Consider the following 21480-nt stretch of genomic DNA (forward strand, 5'->3'; position numbering starts at 1 on the left):
CCAACTCCACAGTCAGGCAATCACTTATTTTATTCTTATCTGAAGACCTTTAGGAGTGGCATTGTACTTAACATTAGGGGTTCATTTAGCCTGTTGAACACAAAGTTCTGAACTAGGAAAAGAAAGGGTGTAGGGTTAAGAAACAGATTTGATCCTAGAGATGGAAATGCAAAGGGATAATGGAAAAGCTGGCAGATATTTCAGCGTGATGTGTATTCCTGTTGTCACAGTCTCCTCTGCACCTAGTCTAATTAGTCTTGTTTTTTCTAGTCAGTTGCTATTTGTTGGGTAGAGGGCTTTGTGGTTTCCTTTGGTGAAATCCAAAGAGATAAAAAGGAAAAAAAACATTTAGAGCATGAATCAGTAAATTTTCACAGTCATAGTTCATTAGAGACAGGAACAAAGATATGAGATTTAGAAGGTTTCTACAATAAGGCATTTGAAATTAGAATTAAAACTGTACAAATGTTTAACCTGCTGGAATGAGAGTGGGTCATCTTACTGTTCTATTTTTTTTAAATTGTGTTTCACCATGGAAGATCAAATTTACAATGTACATTTCACACACACACAGAGGGAGGGAGGGAGGGAGAGAGAGAGAGAGAGAGAGAGAGAGAGAGAGAGAGAGAGAGAGAGAGAGAGAGAGAGAGAGAGACTAATTAGACAACTCTGAAAGAAGCTGATGAGATGAATCTGAAGTGTGTTCTTCAGGAACCTGAGCTTCTGCCCCAGCAATCAGGGAGCTCTGGGAGCCCCTTCTTGGTGTTTCACAGGTCTTCAAGGGTAAGCACAGGAGTGTGCACGCCTCAGGATGTGAGCTTTGGTTCGCATTGCTACGTTGAGTCTTTGTCCAATTACTTCCTCTGTGGGTCTACTCTTCTTTCACCCTTTACTTATTGAGCAATTTTGGCCTAGACTCTTCTGTAACATCCCCGAGGCAACCCTGGAAAGGTACAGGAGCAGGGATGATAGTCAATGGACTCATTATTGGCAATAAAGATCAAGAGAGATTACCTAGAGGTCGATCCATGTTAGGGGAAGCCATGAAGCTGAGGTGTTGACGGCCCACCACCATGTCCCACAAGGCTCAGGCACAAATAATGAATGCCAAATGAAAATGCCCATGGGCACACATACCCTGAATGCTTTCTGGCCTCAGCCCAGCCTGCTTCCCCCTGGTCTTGCCAACATGCAACGCGAACATTTAAAGTGGTAGCTGGAATTTACAAACTTCTAATTGTTCTTCATTTTCTTGGGATAAATCCTAATTTCTTACGTTGCTTCCAAAGCCCTGTGGGATCCAGCTCTTCCCCCAAACCTCCTGGCTTACAGCTTCCGTTCAAACCCCCACATCTTCCGGCAGACTCAGTCTGCTCTCTGCTCACTGTTTACTGAGTGGCCCCTGACTCATAAAGTAGTGCTTGTAATTGCCTTCCCTCTGCAGGGTCCTCCTGCCCAAACACAGTTCTTCCCCCTCTGCAGAGTCCTTCTGCCCAAACACAGTTCTTCCCTACTCCCTTCACTCTAGTCCCTCCTGCTTTCTGTTCCTTCATCTCTCTGTTGGCTCATCAATGCCTTCCTAACTAGACTGCAATCCAGCTGAAGACCAAGACTGCGTCTGGGTCTTTTATCCCTTTCCTTTGAGCCCTCACCTACCTTCCATGTCATAGGGATTCCAAACATAAATTTTCCAGACAAATGACTGATTCAGATGGCCCACCATTCTTTCTGCCCTTCTGCACAGCCAGAGACAATAAGACATGAGCCTTCAATCTTCAAAAGGTTAGAATATCTGGCCCTTGCAAGTTCTTCCACTGAGTCATCTTTGAAGTCTGCCTACCCTTGACCCACAGACCTAGCCTTCAAGTTCCTGTTTCCAGAGCCGGAAACCACAGCATTCCCTCTCATTGGTCCTGTGGACCAAGCTGGGGTGAGAGTTTTGAAGGAGAGATCTTAATGAAAGCCCACCTGTACCCAAGTGCCACACGGGAGGGTTTCACCGGGATGCTTCAAGAGATTGCTTTCACCGGGCGGTGGTGGCGCACGCCTTTAATCCCAGAACTCAGGAGGCAGAGGCAGGCGGATCTCTGTGAGTTCGAGGCCGGGCTGGACCGACAGCCTCCAAAACAATACAGAGAAACCCTGTCTCGTAAAAACCAAAAAAAAAAAAAAAAAAAAAAAAAAGATTGCTTTCTGCCGTGCTGGAGGAAGTGAGAAGTCATAGGAAGAACTGTGTGGGTTGTTTGTAAACTTGTGCCCCTCACAAGGTAGATCCTAAATGCTGATTCACATTTGCTCTCACTCCAGCTGCTACAGACTAGAGAAGGGCTCAAGCCAGGGACCCACGATCTCACAGTAGCAATAGGAACGTGACAGATGTGCATTGCAGCGGGTATGGACAGCGCTTGCTAACTCAGCCATTTCCCCCACTCCCTCCATTGGCCCTCAGGCCCCTCTTGCAGCCCAGGGTTGGTCTCCAGCTGTAGCTCCGCAGGGCCTGTTTCATCGGCATGAGTGTCTGATATCTTCACTCTGTCATTTTGACCTATCTTTAAAAATGGCAAACCAAATCCTGCAAAACCCACTTTTTAAAATCAGTCTGTTGCCTCACCTAACTCCATTTTGAATGAAAGTCAGAATGCCAGTGGTTGTTGCGCAACTGCATGGCCTTGCCCATCTGTGGGCTGCTGCCTTCCAAATGCTACTGCAATTCTCCCCCAGTCTCCTTCTTTTCGCGTTTTTCTTATTTTTGAAATTCAGATGTAATAAAATAATTAAGATATAATTAAATCGATTAAAATTAAAATATAATTGCATTGTTTTCCCTCTTCCCTCCTCTTCTATGGACCCTGCTGATGAATTTCACCCCTCTCAAATTCATGGCCTCTGTCTCTTTAATTACCTCACCCCCCCCCCACACACAAATACAAGCACACACACCTTTTGAAGTATATAAACACAACCTCTTCAATCCGTGTAATGTTAGTTGTATGCATGTTTTCAGGGCTGACTACATGGTATCCAATAACCCATTGGTATGGTTTTCCCTCTCTGGAGAAGACTGTTTCTCCCAAGTCTAAGCATTCCTCAGTTGCCTGTAGTTCTTTGTCTAAGACTGGGGCCCTGTGGGATGTCTCCCTTGCCCATTAGCATATCTTCTGTTGGTGTCACCCTTGTTTGGGACTTGTTTAGGCAGCCATGTTGACGGCTGTCACATCCCTGGCATTTCCAGGAAACAGTCTCACAGCAAACTTCCTGTCTCACTGGGCTTTTACAGTCTTTTCACCTCAGGTGGAAAAGCTGCATTGTAGACATATCAGTTGTGGATGGGTACCGGACAGGTGGCTTGTTCTCTGCATCTTGATTGGTCCTGCTTTTCTATAGTGCTCTCCATCTTCAACCTCCTCCTCTTCAACTACTGTATACCTCCCTATAGCATCCAGACAGTAAGCAATTCTCCCCTGCCCCACACTCCTCAGCGCTGAGGCCAAGGGCTGGGTACCAATGGTCTCTGCTACTTGGCGGGCTCTTCTTGTGAGCTTGAATCCAGCTTTTCCCTGGAGGCAGTCTCTCCTAGGGTTCTACTTTACTGCTTCAGCTCTCCTCCCTAGACAAGCCTTTTTCTAAGCATGGCCTGATGGCTGCTAGCTGGGGCCTCCTGTCTGTCATCTTCGACAGTTCTGCACGGGTCTGACCCTCTCCAGAGTCTTCTCTGAGTGCCAGTATCACTGTGATCCCCCTCCCCAAAATGCAGAACTGGCTTAGTTCCCTCTTCTGCTAGAGCCCACCATATGCAACCATTTCGTGAGTTTTCTCATATTGTACTATCCTTTGGTTAGGTCTCTGGTCAACAGGGTTGTAGTATTCTAGAAATTTCACTAAAGATTTTTTTCTTCACCTAAACAAAGCATGCCATGGTTCTTATCGCATTCATTGACTTCTACTTTAAATTATGGTTTTGAAAATCCTAGAAATCAGAGTCTATATGTAATTTTCTTGTTTTAGTTTACCTCTGACAGCTAATAGTGCATCTGAAATAAACTGTCAACACACGGACTGAGGGGAGGAAAAGGGAAAAGATGTCGCTTTCATGGTTTTTTTGTTTGTTTGTTTGTTTCCTGTGGTGCCTGCCGTCATATTTTGAATGCATCCACACGGGATGCTCCCTGACTTACTGAGTTTAGGAAATGGGGGCAAAGCCCATTACGATAGGTAGAGAGTTCCTGCTGATTTGTCAGCAACCTTTGCCCTTTCCCTTTGCCAAATGTAGATGGATAAAAATTTTGCCGAATTTTTCGTCAGTGTTTTCAACTGGTGAACAGGTAAGTATTGAACACTAAGGCAAGCAGCTTATCGTAATTGTAATTCCTATCTACAAGCTAAACGTAGCGTACCGCAGCACATTAGTGGAGTGCCCTCGATTCTCTAGCTAAAGTCTTTGTGCCCAGCACACGGCACCGTACACACTTTCTGCGTAGTAACTGATGCCCGCTTGGATCGTCTTGTCGTCTGTTTGCTTATTTTCTTTCCCTGCATCCCTCTCCACAGCAGCCCTAGGTCTCTAGCGGTACCCCAGCAGTGAGCTCTAGACTCACAGACAGAACTTATATTACTATTGCCTGCCACAGCCTGTGCCCCTACATGTATTTCCTCCATGGAGGACCCTGTTTCTGGATCTCTTAGATTTGTTTGCCTTTTACAATGGCTTATTTGGTGGACCGTGTCTGCCGGTAGTCAACTGGTCAAGAGCACGTGGAAGGGAGAAGTGTTAATACTCCAGGGGCTGGGGCTACTGCTCAGTGCTGGAGAGATCGCATCACATGTGCTGGGTTTGAGCCTCAGCACGTAAAAACATTCTTAAAATTAAAAATGGAAGTGGAGAGCTGTAGAGATGAGTCAGCGGTTAAAGACAGCCTGCCCATTACTCCTGCAGGGTACCAGAGTCCAGTTCCCAGCACCCACATCACTACAGGCAGTTCAAAACTCCCGTCACTCCAGCTCACAGGGCCTGACACCCTTTTCTGTCTTCTGCAGGCACTTACACACACACACACACACACACACACACATGTGCATGCATGCATACACACTCAGATAAAATTAAATCTTAAAAAATAAGAACTTCAGAGAAGTTATAAACCATTTGAGGGAAGAGGAAGAGGAGGAGGAGGAAGAAGAAGAAGAAAAGAAACGACATAGCATAGGTATCATGATAGCTGTGTGTTAATTGCTGCAGTCTGTAAAACAGTGGAGAAGGAAGTAACTCTCACTTAACAGAGCATCATTGTGTGACCAGTGCATGCTCTAAGTCAAGAACCCAGAGCAGTTGTCATTCCTAACAGACAAAGATTTCAAGAGCAGAGTAGCCTGCTAACTGACTTAAGGTCACACTATAAGCAAATAATGCAGCTGGAATTTGGATACATGTTTGTCTGCTTTTGACTATACCCCTCATGTAGAATCTTGTTGCCAAAAGGCCTGCAGGCACTTTGCCTGCCCTCAAGCTAGCTCAGGCCTGTAAAGAGAAGCTTTTTCTTTTGAGGGAAGCCTTCCTGCCAGCCTGGTTCTAGAGCCGCATCAGTCCCAAATAAACACACAGGAGACTATATTAATTATAAAGCTGTTGGCCTTTGCTTGTTTCTTACTGGCTAGCTCTGACTTAAGTAATTACCCCATAATTGTTAATCTAAGTATGTCTCTTACTAGAGAAGTTTCCGGGCTCCCTACCCCATGGCATTACATCTCGACTCTCCTGTGTTTCTCCTTCCCAGAGTCCTCCTGGACTCCTAGTCCCACATATCTAGATTCCTATTGGCCAGCAGTGCTTTATTGACAAAGGACTTCCCCAACATCTCCTCCTTTCTGTTTAAACAAAAAGGTCTTAACTTTAACACAGTCAAATTGTATATAACAGAACAGTTATCAAATAAGAACATAGTTACAATATTTTAGCAAGATTTAAAGAAAACATCATCCATCCCATCCTTGTGAGTCCAAAGTTCTATATGTAACTTATCTTTTATCATAACTAAGGAAAACTATAATTATAACTATCTGTCTTCAACTCCATCAAAGACCACAGAAGGATAATATATAAACACTAGGATTGACAGAGACATCTTACTGCCTGGACAGTCACCCGAAGTTCCTCTGTAATGTTGGGGCATCCATCTTCAGCCCATAGGCCACAGTGTGTCTGGAACACTTCTCAGAAAAGCAGGAAATTTCAAACTGTCCATCTGCATTGGCAGTCTGTCAGTTATTTTTCTTTGTCCTGCAGAAAGTCTCGTAGACTCTTCCATGAAGCAGGAACCCTGTAAGACTGAGTTCAGCAGTCACTTTCCTGTGGGCCCTGCACAGGCCTGACCTTAATGCAGGCTCAAGTAGTTGCTACTTTATTGCTCTCTTTAACTTCTTTTAGTGTGTGTGTGTGTGTGTGTGTGTGTGTGTGTGTGTGTGTGTGTGTGTGTGTGTGCACGAGCTTCACTCTGGCTAATGCAATAACTACTCCATGTGTATCAAATTTCTTTATTATATTTTTCCATGAAGTTCTGGAACCAAATTATTTCCAAAAGAGATTTCAGTTTTGAATGTTCCCCAACCCCTTAATCTCAGGTGCTAGTCAGTTGCAAGTTACTCTGGTTCTAAATGGAAAATGCATTGGTGGTCTTCACCTTCTTCCTGGGAGACTGTGGGTTCCACACCTGTTGGTTCATTTACTGTCATTTAGCACATTTTGGCCCTGTTTAAGGGACATCCAGGGTTACTGATGAGGAATGGACTGAGCAGGAATAATTCTTGCTCTGAACTAAGACAGTCATTCACTCAGACTCCCATTCCTTGAACTTATAAGCTTCCTGGAAACCACAGAAAATAGCACATAGGGGAAGAAACATGGGGAGTTAAAACTGGGTGAAGAAGATGGGATCCTCATCTGCTGTGTTTAAGGGGTCCATTAGCAGAGGGTCTGATGGGCCAGCAAGTTCAGTCACCAGGAATTCACTCATGCAGTTGAAGCCTTCTGACCTTTCTCACCTGGTCCCTTCCCATCAAGCACTGGAAGGGGACAGTTTGCTATGCACACTCTCAGACTCTAGATACTGTCCCCTGCTGGTGTCCTGGCTGTGGTTCCAACATTGCTTTCAGAGGCAGAAACTCAAGCAGGTCCCTGCCCTCCCAACAGCCTTTGCTTTTGAAACTTCTGCTTCTTCTTTTCATTGTTGTTGTTGCTGTTGTCCTTGTTTTATTGGTTCCAGTTTGGGGGATGTTGAGACAGGGTTTCTCTGTGTAGTTTTGGCTGTCCTGGAACTCACTCTGTAGACCAGGCTAGTCTCAAACTCAGAGATCCTCCAGCCTCTGCTGGGATTAAAGGCTCATTCTTAACTAGATTCTCTGACACAACTCTACTACAGGAGTCACTTAAAGGAAGTCTAGTGAGTCCTCAGGCTAGCCATATGTGAAGTCTATTAACTCACAGGACCATGGCATTTTTAGAGTGCTGTGCTTCCTAGAATGTTCAGTGTTTGAAGATCTGTTCAGTGTTCATTGATTGATCCAAGCACTGTGGAGGTGACAAGAACATGATCTTTTTAGTGAAATGGAGTCTTCTAGAATAGGGAGAAATGTGAGCCCCAGGTATGCACAGAGTATTGTGGAAACCTCAGGGCAGGTGTGCCCACCTCAGCCCTGCACCAACATCACCGTTATGGAAAAGGGAGCATGCCTAGTGTTGGAGACGACCCTCCATGTGCTGTTTTTGTAGAGATTAAGAAGTTTGGAGCCATCCACTCTGTTTCCATGGTCTATAAAAAGAACAATCAATAAAGGATGCAGAATATTCCCCAGCCACCTGGGCCAGCAGCATCCCCATGCTGTAAATTCAACTCCACATCAAGCCCAGAAGACATCTTCTGGGTGAGCAGTAGTCATCTCACAGGCAAGATGGCGTCAGAGAGAAGGCTTTTCCGTGTGGTGGCAAGACTGAAGTCCCTGCACATGTAAAGGCAGTGCAAAAGCGGGGGTCCAGAAAGACAGCACAAAAAAAGCAGGAAAGAGAGGTCCCAAGGGAGAAGCGAAAGGAAATTGGGCCAAAAAGTGCATTTGTGATCAACTCTCCTGCTTACGGATACTTTATAAGGCAATCTTAGCTCTGGTAGCTTTCCTGCCTCTGTTTGTAGATCCAGATGGTCATTCCCACAAAGGGCTCCATTTCTGTCCTCTTTATGTTCCGTTCAATGTTTCTGAGTGGAGGAGGACGGACAGACCCAGTTCTGTTCTTACTAAAGTCTGCCACATTTCTTTCTGATTGCTTGAAAGGGAGCCACATTTAAATGGACATGAGCTCAACATGGATTCCATGGCCCAAAGGCCAGGCCCCCAGGGGAAGAGTCCTGACGAACAAGTGCTGCCAAGAGTCACTTAATGTGAGGGCCGAGGGACAGGCCATCGAGTATTCATGTGGCTCTCACTCCTCGTCCTCAGATACAGAGACTGCAGACCCCTCTATGGCCCATCTCGAGTATGTGAGAACCTTGCCAGGCTGTTCCTTGGGGTGTGAGGGCAGCCCTGGATTCCATGGGAATGAGCATCTCTGCCAAATTCAGAGACCCAAGTTCCTCTTGGGAACTGCAGGAAGCGGCTGTGAGAGCTAGGCAGGCATCTCCAAGACCTGGGCTCACCGCCCGCCACACACACACACACCCTGAGCGGTGTGTGTGTGTGTGTGTGTGTGTGTGTGTGTGTGTGTGTGTGTAAGACATAGACATCATATAATTTGCTGAGCTGTGTAATGCCACACACACACACACACATCAAAAGAAATCAGATGTCGAATCAGTGTACAATTTTACATGCAGAAAACAGTAGGTCAAGCAAAAAGATGCATATGACTCTGACCATGGCAACCCTGCTCATGCCTTATGAGGCCATCAAACTTCACACCCATGCCTTTTGCTCTGACTGTCATCTCCAAAGCTCAGCCCAGGGAGTATTTCAAAGGCCTGGAAGATCACATGGGCCAGCGGTAGAGTTGGAATGACTTACAGAACTCTTTCTGTCTGGCCTCATGGTGAGGCTGATAAGAAAATTCTAAAGGTAGACGTGGTCGCACAAGCTGAGCTGACCATCCTCGTCAGCTCAGAATGGACAAGGGAACACAGTGGAGGGTGCCCATCTCTGAACACCAGTCGATGAGAGTGGAAACATTTTTCACCTCAAGCATTACAGCAGACACACTGGCCATCCTGTTCCTTGTCACAAACCTCATTCACTTTGACAGCAATATGAAAAGAAAAGGAAAACTCAGGGAAAGCCCCACTGGTCAGTCAGGTTTCCCTATGGTCAGACAGATCCACCCCAACCAATCCCTCCACCCTCCACTCCCCACCCCTGACTCAGATCTTTTTACCAATTGCATCAACCCTTCCAGAATGATCTTCCTTCTGCCACCCCTAACCCCCAGTCCCCAGCACATTCCCTAGCACTTTGTAGGCACTTAAGTATACGTTGAATAATGCATGGAGTGCTGAGGATCTGTGGCAGGTCTTAGAGGACACTAAAATGAACAAGGCCTGTCTGACTGGTGGACAACGATTGGGCATTCTACAGTTTGCCAAGCCATGCAATGGCCGTGAGTACAGCCTCCTGAAAGGACAACAAAAGGAAGGCTGAACCGTCAGCACTTTGGTGACAAAATGGGAGCCACATTAGCTGCTTGCCCCTTCTGCAAATAGAATCCTACTCCCTGCCGTCTGATGAGTGTTCTTGTCCAGGGACACTTACTGATGAGCGTTCTTATCCACGGACACTAACTGATGAGCATTCTTGTCCAGGGACACTAACTGACAACTGATGCAGCGTCAGTACTACCAGGCTAAGGTGTTACCCCGGGAAGAGCACAGCAGGAGGAACACATCCAGTAGCATCAATATCTTCCTGGGAAATCTAGTTATCAGCTACATGGCAACCAGGGCTGAGCCTGGAAGTTTCAGAACTGAGTGCAAGTCCACAGTTGGCTTTGAGGTGAAGAGTGAAACCAAGAGCAGGCTCAGCCGCCCGGTGGTTTCTTTTGTTCCCCTCGCCCCTTTCCTGCCAATGCTACTCTCTACTAACCTCCCCCGCTAGGAATTATCAAAAGCACACTTGCCCCTCCCACTCCTTGGCCCCTGTGCCTCTGGTAGCATCACTTATTGAACATCCTTGTGTGCTTGGCTGACAGACAGTGGGAAGGAAGTGAAGGCTCTTCCCTGGGGACTGCTGATTCAATTAGAGGCCATTTAGAAGGATAGCATGAAGCTCACACAGAGGATCCCAGCTCGTTGTTGCTGTGAGAGAAACTGCTGGGGATCTTTATAGCACTGGACCATCAGTAGTCCTGTAGAGTGGCCTGTCTCTCAGGCTAAGTGCAGACAAAAGCAGAGAGTCCAGCCAGGAGCAGCGGCAGATGGCCACAGTCCCAGCATTCAGGAGGCCGAGGCAGAAGGATCCAAGGGTGACAGCCACAGGCTTAAGTGAGGGAAGGTGAGGGGAAGCTAGAACGATGTCTCAGTGGTTAAGGGAACTTGCTACACTTAAAGAGGACTGGGTTCTACTCCAGCACCCACATCATGTGACTCACGCTCCCTTTAACTCCAGTTCTGGGAGTTCTGACACCTCCTCCTGGATTCTGTAGGCGCCTATATACACATGTGTTTACATTAAACATAAAAAATCATAGAAGTGGGGTCTATCTAGTATATAGAATCCCAAGTAGAGTCAGTTGAAAGAGTAATGACCTCAGGGGACCTTGAAGCCACCACTGTTGAGCTTCACAGGAAGAGCACATAATAACCTTCCCAAGGGCAGTCTATTGAACAGGTTAAATCATTTTGTTTCTCAATTTTTGTCCAAGAGAAAATACATTTTTAAATGTCAGTTAGAACTCTCATCCGACCAACAAACCAGAACATGTAAGAGAATTTTATGAAACACGGTTTCTGCAAACTACTTGACTTGGCAGCAGAGCAGGGGCTGTCTGTCATGTGACTCTACACTTTAAAAATCTGAGCTTACCCAGCCCACATGACTTCAGTGTCATTGACTGTTTGGCTGACCCATTAAGCGGCTTACCCCTCTGCCTCAGTTTTTTTGTTTGTTTGTTTTAATTTTCGATAAAATAGGTGATCGAGCCAGTATGCAGCATACTTTCCTGCTGTGTGAAAGGAGAGCTACATTTCATCTCCATGGGTAGACATAACAAAAATCAAAACAGCTAGCTACTGCCTACTTATACCTCCATTTCAGGGGAGAAAATACTTGCTAGCATTTTTAAAAATTGAGAGCATAACCTTTAAAATTGAGCAAATTGAACCATTTGCTAAGTTCATTACAGAAACCTAGTTCCTTATTCAGCCTTGCTCAGTCCTTCCAGCACACGGAAGCACCCTGGGCCTGGAGACAGGCCTGCCGAACATCCTGAGACCACATAAGCTCATCTGTCTGTGCTGTGGTAGGTGTAGCCAAGTAACCAAAATCAATAGGCATTTTTTGCAAGACTGGCTTGATGTGCTTTTCCCAAACCATAGAAGTACAAGATTTAAAGCACGAAGAATACAATGCAGTTCATTTAACTGACTCAATGTTCTGATAGTATTAATGCTGTAATCAGATTGCATTGTGTAAATTAAATACACAGTCTCTTTAAGACTGAACTTAGTTTCCATGATAGTTTTTTTTAAGTCCTCACAGATTGGAGACATAAATATGGAAATTTATGGTTATCAATATTTTGAGCCAAATCCTAAGAGAAGAGGTTTGGACTGAGGTCTTAAAGTACTTAACTGAAATGGAGCCACCGAGAGACAAGTTTAATCTTGGAGACTTGTGTGAGAGGGTTAGCCGCTCACACTGAAGGCTTTCAGATTTACCTCCTTGTTTCCTTTGGCAGTGAGGGTCCATCACCACAGCTTTGGATACAGTCACTTTGGCTTGAGACAGGACCCCTGGGCCCTTTCAGGGCTCATTTTGTAGTAAATCTAGTTTTACGATATGATAGACCTTGTGAAGAATCCCCTCCCTTTGGTTCCTTTCCTTCTCCTCCCTGCGGTATACAACCCTGGCGCTTAGAGTACAAGTAGCTTATTTAGAGATGTAAATGCTCAAATCTAGGCTCATACTTTCTGAAGCAGTCTGAGTCTTGGAGATCTTTTCCAGTAAAATCATTGCATTCATTTAACATATATCAGAGCAGTCTATTCACTTGCAAACAACTTGATTAGAGCTGTGATCTAATCCCAGGTTACTGTTAGACCCATTTACATGTGCAGTCAACCTCTAGAGTTCGGGCATCAGCAACTGCACAGACTGACAGGGCTGTGTACAAAGCCAGCAGCTAACACATGCCCTAAAGTGAAGTTTCACTGCACAGAATGTGGCCCTCACTTTGTAGCTAGAATTGTCCTTGGCACATAGGCTGAGCAAGAGCAGTACAAATTGGAAATTGCAAAACTGAGTGAAGAATTGAGAAATTCTGTAACTACTTGACATAATTAGTTCAAGATAGAAGTCAATACAACTCAATGTCCCACAAAATCTTACCTTCTAAGTTGTTTTTCCAAAATTTTTAGTTTGTATATACCCTTAGAGGATGAAGCAGGCAAGATAAACAGGAAAAAGACTCCTAACTTACATTCTGATGATGAAATTGGAGGAAACTGCCTCGAGGGGTGATTTTTCTGTAGCTGTGACTGGTCAGACGGACTGCCCATGAGGGCAGCGAGTCTTCAAAGTGGCCGGTGGCCATACATCATGTTTGACTCTTCCAATACATCTCTGTACGCCAGGCAAACACAGGAGGAGCTGCAGAGAAACCACCAAATGGGGAGAAATAGGGACAGAGGGATGAGAGTTGGTGCCTGGGAAAGAAAAATGGTGGAATAAAATCCAGCACGCACAGATATCCACAGGTCTTCTCAACACATCAGAACAAAATGTGCCCACATACTACATCAAAATCAGAACCCCGCAAACTTCCTACTGCCTTCTCACTTGAGAAGCCCAGGGCTGTGCCTAGCTGCTCCTAGTCCCCACCTGCAGCCTGGCTGTCCTGGAGGATGGGAGTCTGAAAAGCTCAGTGAGCAGGAAGAGCAGTTCACCAGCCACCGTTGCAAGCTGCCCTAAGACTCCAGCTGCACCATAGCAAGCACCTAGGTCTACAGAGGGCTACACACCCGCACTCCCATAGTGCCACACCCCTTCCCGTGCATTCATTCCTTGACTAGGTGTCACCCGGTGTGCCTTAAACAATCCTAAGTACCAGTGGCTGTGCTGGCAAAACCAGCCCCTCTGTGACCACTTCCTGCTGAATCAGCCTGTCTAGACTTGATGCTAACATTCTCCATAAGGAACTGCACTGCCCCCAGGAAGCCCTCCTAATGTTTAGTTGCATCTGACTCTACTATTCTGAATATATGGCTGGCTAGCCAGATATAAACTAGGGGAACAGCTCAAGCTTCTACTAGCCTTCTCCATCCTGGGGGCCTCTGAGCCCTCAGGTATTGCTTAGAGGGATAGTTGTCCTGGCCAGTGCATTCAAGTCTTAGCCACACTAGAGATGCAGAACTAACAACAGATTAATCAGCGAAGACAACAGTAAGCAACAATGTCAGAGACCACTATCTAGTCCCCCAGAAACTAAAAGGTAAAGTGAACCTGTGTATCCTACAGTTGCAAGATAAATCTGTAATCTTAATTAATCGGCTATTATTGGCTAAGGAACGTGACTCCTTTTTTCTAAGCAGGGGCTGACTGTGTAGCCCAGGCTTACCCAGACCTTGCTGTCTTCACGCTCCTCTCAGCCTCCCAGGTGATATGATTTTAAGTGATTTATCATGCATTTATATCTCCTAAAGTGGATGTATGGTTTCTCTAAATTTTTCTTTGTTTACTTAATAAAAGAATAGAGATACCTCAAATAAAATATGCCTTAAAGAGAGTTTTTTAAATTTCAATAAACATGATTATAAGACAGCTTACAAATAAATAAAAACATCACACACCCAAATTAGCCAAATTCAAAATCTATACAACTTAGTGAACTTATATGTGATTAGAACTGGCATTCACAACATAAACTGTGAAGCTTCTCAGTAAATTTTATATTGAATTTCAGTAACAAATATATTTTATGTACATATCCACCACTGAAACAAAAAAGTCCATGACAGAATTAGAACTACAAATCCTTAGCTTCATGTCCTCTTTCATAAGAGTGGACTACATCTTCTGCCTGCATTCAGAAAAAGATCATAAAATAAATTTTGAGGAAAAGAGATCGCATCAATAAGGAGAACATGGGAGAGAGCAAGGAGGGGGAGAGGAAGGTTTGGACGAATTGGTCACCTCTCTTCAGTTTGGGGTCAGCATTGTTTTATTCTTCTCCAGGACTTAGCACTGTCACCGTAGGGCAGGTGTCGGGACAGGGACTGTCACAGACCACTTTGCCTCTATCTCTGAAAAGTCAGTGTTTCTAGAACATCAAAGAAAATGAGCCCAGGTCAGTTACTGCACAAGAGAAAGTCCAGAGGCAGAGAACTGTCTTCCTGCCAGTGGCTGATGAGGGCTCCTGTAAAGCCGGCTGAAGTAGTTGAGAACAAAGCACTTCCCAAGTGAAATGATGTATGCACTGCCATTATGAGTCACGGCACTCACATAATTAAGTAGTGACACTTCTGCTGGCGTTTAACTGCATGATGGAGAAATTTTGTTGAGCCAGAAATGGCAATAGGTAAAAATCTTTGGTTTTGTTTTTAAAGTCTAACTTGTGATAGGTATTTTCTCGATAGAACTGCCCCTTTCTTAGGAAGACATGTTTGATTTATTCGGCCCTGTTTATAAGAACCATGCTTGGTTCTGTCATCACCCGCAAGCCAGCAAAGCAGGAAAAAATGTTAAAACTCTGTACAGAGGTCACAAGGGCCTTTAAGGCAGAAACTTGAAACCACGGGCTTGCACAATAAGGTATTCGAAGTTGTTCTTGGGGAATAAATGTGTAAGTAACATGGGCTCGAAGTGAAATCTAAGACAAGAGGCATAACTGTCAGCGTGCCCTTTCTCATCCAACCCCCTTATCAATGTTACCGATGCTCGAAGAACTCTACAGACTCCAATAATACCATTTCTTCTCTCTGCTTGGGCTCTTTTCTAAGCTATTTCGGTTTTCTAAATCTTGTATACTAACAACAGAATTAATGTGTGCTTTAAAAACGAAACGAGAAGAGCTGGTTAAACAGCTCAGCGAGTAAAGCCAGCATGAGGGGCTCAAGTTCAAACGCAGAATTCACACAGAAGCTGGACGCAGCAGCATGCATCTGTAATCCCAGCCTGCCTGTATCTAGTGGAAAGGAAGAAACAGGAACCCCCAGAGGCTCTACCTTAGTCAGGCTGGCCTATGAACTTCATCTCTCTCTCTGCATCTGTATGTGTGTCTCTCTGTATCCGTGTGTATGTGTCTCTCTGCCTCTGTTTATCTCTCTCTCAGACACACACACACACACACACACACACACAGAGAGAGAGAGAGAGAGAGAGAGAGAGAGAGAGAGAGAGCCTCCAATCTCAGCTCCCACTGTGCTCCCAGTCCCCTCCGGCCATGCTCGCCTTCCCAGAATGCATCGAGTGTATGTCCATCTCAGAGTCCATTCGCTTCCCATTCTCCGCACCACCCTATCACATCTGTCTAGGTGAATTCCTCCCCGTAGCATTGCCACCTTTGAGCGAGCAGCTTCCTAGTGGTTTTTGCTTATATTCATCTGCCCTTGCTAGAACTTAAGGACAGCTGATTCCTTAGGATTATTCATTAGCACACACCCAGCACCTCAGATGACATCTGGCACATCATTAATGTCTAATTCAATATCCATTGAATACATGCCAGACTTTTTACTCCCCTCTAATAGAATCCATTCCTAGAGGTCTGGTCCCGGGAATTTGTGGACTCTTGACCCAGTTGAGGTCAACTCTTATCTGAGGAAGCTTTGTTTCCTATCATCAATAAGAGCAGGCACTGTGTCTAAAGGTGGTGTCTCCGGTTAAATAAGATGTCCAGTCCTTGAAAACCACATCAAATGCCTGGATCACAGCAAGCATGGTTACTGGGGATTGCAAAGAGGAGCAGAGACTTGCGTCAAGATGTGGATGCTGACGCACTGGAAATTCGGCAGCCCATCCCTTGAGCTCAGCCTTGCACTCTCGTTGCAGCTCCGTGGGCCAGTCTCAGCGAGCTTTCAACACCCAGTGTGCAGAGACAGTAGCTACACTCTCACCACCACTAGGAATGATGACCAACAGCAAGGTCTAGGCAGTGCCAGAAAGACCTAGGAGTGGCCATGGCCAAGGGGGGAGACCCACTGTTTCCTGGGGGCCAGATTTCTGAAACAGGACCATAGAATTTGGGTCTACTCAAGCTCTTCTTGAGTGGTCGATTCCTGGTTTCTGATTCTTGTCTTTGGATGAGTTTTCAATCTTTTTATTTTTTCTTTTTCTTTTTTTTAAAGGTCAGGGAGGGGGAAGAAGATCATAGAATCAGGTGTCATGGTTAGCCAAAAGCCAACCTAACCAATTCTCCTTTTGTATTTGGGCCAAAACCAGACACAAGTAGCCAACTTTGAGTTTCCAACTGTATCAGTTTTGCAGTCAGACAAGCTTTGGTTCAAATCCTGACTTTGTCAGTCTCTAGCTGAGTGGTTGTCATCAAAGCACCTAAATTCCAAGACTGATCACTGTAAAATGAGAATCAGATGTGGTAATTATACAGCTTACTCGATGCCTTTTACGTTAAGTTCCTGGTACACAGTAGTTCATAATGACTGTCAGCTTCCCCGAATCATACAAGACCTAGACCCTTTTTATGGATACTGGGGCAATGCATCGTGGGTCTTCTTGATGATTGTCTCTGTTGTCATGGGAAGAACTTGGGGAGCTAACAATGGAACTAAGGTTCTTTGCCTCCCTTTCTCTCCTAAAGTGAGCTCATGTGTAAATATGAGAGCAAAGGAGAAACACAGGCCTGACACAGAAGTGTGTTGTGAAAGGTAACATGTTTTGCCCTGCCTTGCCTGAGAATTAATACCAGTTGCTATCCTGGGTGTGTTATTTTAGGTTTGGCATAAACACTTGAGAAAACCAGGACAATGTTCATAGTAACTTTCTTGGGGCTTAGGGTTTAAATGTCATAAGGGGATATGGAGACGGCTCCGCCTGCAAATGTTTTTCTGCATGTGTGAAGACCTGCACTCAGTCCCGAAGAACTCACTTTGAGAACCCGGGTGGCAGCAGCAAATGCCCATTAACCCATAGCTGGGGAGGTGGAGAGAGGAGGATGCCTAGGGCTTGCTGGCCAGCCAGTCTGTCCAAATCCAAACCAGTGAATGCTGGGCTCAGTGGGTTACCTTGTCGTGTAGACAGTGATTGAGGACACCTGATTTTGGCCTCTGTCCCTCACACGTGCAAACATACTCACACACATGTTCACATGTTCTTAAAAATATGGTTAGGCATTTAAAAACCTACCAGGCTTGTAATTGAGCATTGCCCAAATCTACCATTTTTAAAGGCAGACGCTCTGCATTGCACAGACAGCTATTTCCTGTCCACTGTGACACAAAACATTCCTTCTAGTTTCTTAAGAATTTAATCCCTGTTGAAATGGTGGCTGTGTGGTTTAAGACGTGAATTATAATCATTTCTATTTTATTATTATTATTATTATTATTATTATTATTATTATTATTATTATTTTGTTTTGTTTTTCAAGACAGGGTTTCTCTGTATAGCCCTGGCTGTCCTGGAACTTGTTCTGTAGACCAAGCTGTCCTTGAACTCAAGAGATCCACCTAACTCTGCCTCCTGAGTGCTTAGGTTAAAGGCGTGTGCCACCAGTGCCCTGCTCTAATCATTTCTAAACTCTGGTCTACTCTTAGAACTCATCTGAAATGATGAACAGTGACGGAGTGTGTTCCAGACCTCCTGGATAAAGAACGGGCAAGTCTTATGGTTCTACAGAACAGTAATAATTAAACCAAAGGCAAGATTTAGTCTGTGCCCAGAACTGTCCCAAGTACTTTGCATTCTTAATTTGTTTAAGCCTCACAGTGTTTTTTGTTTTTTTTTTTTTGAGGAAGATACTATTGTTGCCACACTGAAGGGCAAGGAAAATCATGGATTGAGCAGGTAGATATTGCACACTCCACTAGACTGGCTTCTACAAGTAGAATCATGAATTTGATTACATTCAAAAGAGAAAATTGAGCTTGGGGAGGCCAGGCATTTTCCCATGGCACTAACTACAACAGAAAAGGGACCTGACTTAGATGACATTATACATCCAAAGCCTGGGTCCTTTAAGTGTTCACTCTGTGACTATTTATTTCAATGTTCAGACAAGCCAGCAGAATAAGTCATACCCACATCTCACTGGATGCCCATTCCCCATAGACTCTTCGGGAATAGTAGAAGCACTCTTTTCTAAACAGCATTTTCTAGAGTAGACATGACCAGTGTACAAACTATTTTCTAGACTGGACTTGATCAGGGACTGCCTAATTTTTTAATCCTAGTTTAAAGTTTAATACACTGAGCTAATTACATGTTGTACCACACACACACACACACACACACACACATATATATATATATATATATATATATATATATATATATAGTGTATGCATGTGTATGTGCCTGCTCACATGTAGACTGTGTGCCCACACATATGTAGAGGCCAGAGGATGAGCCAGAGTGTCATTCCTTGAGTACTATTCACCTTTTTGTGACACGGTCTTTCACAGGAATTCTGACTCATATGTCAGGTCTGTCACTGGAAATCTAACTCAGGCCCTTTGGTTTCTGAGCACTGTGCCAATGAGCTTTCCCTTCAGCCCACTATGATGATGGTGTGAGTGCTGCCCCAATTGGACTCCTTGGCGTGAACCCAGCTCCATATTAAACCGTGTACATTCAGAAAAACGATCGAAGCCTTGGAAACCTTTTTGTAAAAGATAAGAAGAGTGGGGGAGGGGATTGAGACAGCATTTAGAAGTGGAACTTGGGGACATTTATTCATTGGAGTTAGGAGTCCTTCTTATAGCATGAATTCAAAACAAATACAGTTTGAAAGAGAATCATAAGTTGAGAGAAACTAAGATTTTTTTTTCTAAGTGTTCTTTGTTGGTTTTTTTTCTTGATTGAATGGCTATTTGAGAAACTAAGAGGTTCTAAAAAGCCATAGGCTTTGAAAAGGCACTGGGCCCAAAGGCACGTAGATAAATCTTTATGAGGAAACAGGAATGATGGTCTGCATTGCAGGGCATAAGGGGACCCCTGTGTCAATTCATTGGTGTGGCACTCACAAAGTTGCCAGCCTCTTGACTGACGTGTAGCCAGCAACCAGGTCCACGTGCTTCCTATTACGGAGACTGCTCATTTACTTGTGTTCTTCTCTAGGAGAAACAGGCATCCATGCTTCAAGCTGTTGGGCTTGTAGGTACCTGTCTTAAAAGCAGAAAAGCTCTGACTTCTCAGGACTTACACCTGATCGGAGAACGCAGACAGTAAACAAATAGTGGATCACGAAGGGTGGCCTGTGAGACGGGAATATCGGAAGGGATGGAGGGCATAGCGCCGAGGACCAGGAGAAGGGTCCCTGAAGACTGGGAGCCCTGAGGCGTGCCGGTGACAGACAGGAGTGGAGATGAGTTGATGGCTGTCAGAAGCCAGAACTCAGCAGGGACCTGGCCCAGCAGGAGGCCAGGTCTCTCTGGCAGGCAAAGGTGTAGAAAATGGACAGAGAGAGTGCTCAGAGTGGAAGCAGCTGTGGGGGACTTTGTTTGGACAGTGTTTGGGGTTTCCCCCTGTGTTTACTGGGAAGTTGCTGAAAGTGGCTCTGCTGGAATGGGGTTGGGTTGGAGGAGGCAGCATAATCACGTTTGGCTTCCCTTTGATATGGACCAGTAACACACCATTCTTGGGTAACAGAAGATGAAGGTTTGGGAGGAAGTGTCACCAATACAAACACACGAGTAAAGAAAACTACAAGGAAAATTGCCCTTGGGTAAAAAGTCATGAGTGAAAACTCTGCAAAGGAAGCCAGCCCACCCCGCTGGTGCAGCACTGAGACCTAGCTTAGCTACAGGCATGACACGATGAAGAGCAGCCCTCCCGGAGACTCTAAGTAGAACCGGCCAGCATACATGTAAAGGACTCCGAGCTTAACGGTAACTAGAGGCTACAGTTCCCTTCCTCCTGTCACTGCCCATTTCAGAGTTCCTTTGAGAGAAATCTCTGCCACCCTATCACAGCCCCTGAAATCCATGTTCTGCAAGTTTCAAATGATTTCCATGTGCTGTTCCCTTCTGCGCTCTTGAGAGGTCATTTCCACTGGCCGTGGTTGAGAGCATGCAGAGTGCACGTGCTTGCGCCCCCTCCAACTGTGAACTTTTTACCTAGGCCTCCCTGCTGTGTCTGCATGCTTATTGAAATGCTAGAGCGGCACAGGAAACACTACCTCACCCCAATGGCATTCCCAGTTAAAACCGCCTAGTGTCTGGACAGTGCGCCACCGAGCTACCTATAAAGTCCACGTCACAGTGTGGCACGTCTCAGTTCCTTGAAGTCATTGTGTGTGGTGCAAAGCCTGTCCTGCTCCAACCCCTCCTAAGCTTGGCTCACTTTATCCTTCTTATTAAATTTATGATAGGAAAGACTTTCAAGGCTGAAGAACTTTCCCAAAAATGTGATTACTTAGTCATCTTCCTTTTGTTTTTGTTTTTTTTTATTAATATTTTTTTTATTTTCCATTTTAAATTTAGATAAGAAACAAGGTTGCTTCACAAGTCAGTACGAGGTCCCTCTCCCTTTCCCTCCCCTCCTCCCGTGCCCTCCCCCCATCCCCCCCCCCCGTTATCCCCTCTTTCCCCCAGGGAGGGTGAGGCCCTCCATGGGGGTGTCCATAGTCTGTCATTTCATATAGGGCAGGGCCTAGACCCTTCCCCAAGAGTTCAGGGTGAGAGTGCACCTCACATTGTTCTATGGGAGTCCAGAGACCTTGTGTATACTTGGGATGGGTACTGATCTGCTGTCCAAGGCTCAATAGATTACCTAGGCCTCCTCACTGACACCCAGATTCAGGGGGTCTTGATCAGTCCCATGCTGGATTCCCAGGCTGATGAGTCATCTTCCTTTTGAATAAGAAGTTTGCCTGTAAACGATGCTGAAGGTGGAACTTATTTCTTATGAGTGATGGTTTCCTATTTCCTTGGTCCTTGCTGAGGTTGAACACCTGGTTTACCTTGTTGGGAACATGACATGTTTTCAGTAATTGAGATCCATGCTGGTTGAAGACAGCTCTGCTCTTGGGGCACGTTCTGACTCTGCTGTTTTCAGGTAGCACTGCTGTCACCAGGAGAGGCCAGTTAGCGAAACAGAAAGTGCCTGTCTGCCTTTAGCGTG

At 45.2% G+C, this 21480-nt stretch overlaps 1 protein-coding gene and 1 long non-coding RNA gene across 3 annotated transcripts in view; one reads left to right on the plus strand and one right to left on the minus strand.

The window, feature by feature from the left end:
- Maml2 (mastermind like transcriptional coactivator 2) overlaps window positions 1-21480 on the plus strand; it is a 321229-nt gene that overhangs the window by 232680 nt on the left and 67069 nt on the right. The window lies entirely within an intron of this gene.
- LOC121135625 lies at window positions 13-13188 on the minus strand. Of its 2 annotated transcripts, XR_005872727.1 has the most exons (3): window positions 13066-13188; window positions 12665-12834; window positions 13-943 (listed from the first exon to the last, which is right to left on the minus strand). It is a non-coding gene; the product is annotated as an uncharacterized LOC121135625 (long non-coding RNA). The 2 variants fall into 2 exon arrangements; XR_005872726.1 differs by lacking the exons at window positions 12665-12834; window positions 13066-13188 and adding an exon at window positions 1657-2094.

The sequence above is a fragment of the Mesocricetus auratus genome, unplaced genomic scaffold, assembly GCF_017639785.1.
Source record: "Mesocricetus auratus isolate SY011 unplaced genomic scaffold, BCM_Maur_2.0 Super-Scaffold_100040, whole genome shotgun sequence".
In the NCBI taxonomy this organism is placed as follows: domain Eukaryota; kingdom Metazoa; phylum Chordata; class Mammalia; order Rodentia; family Cricetidae; genus Mesocricetus; species Mesocricetus auratus.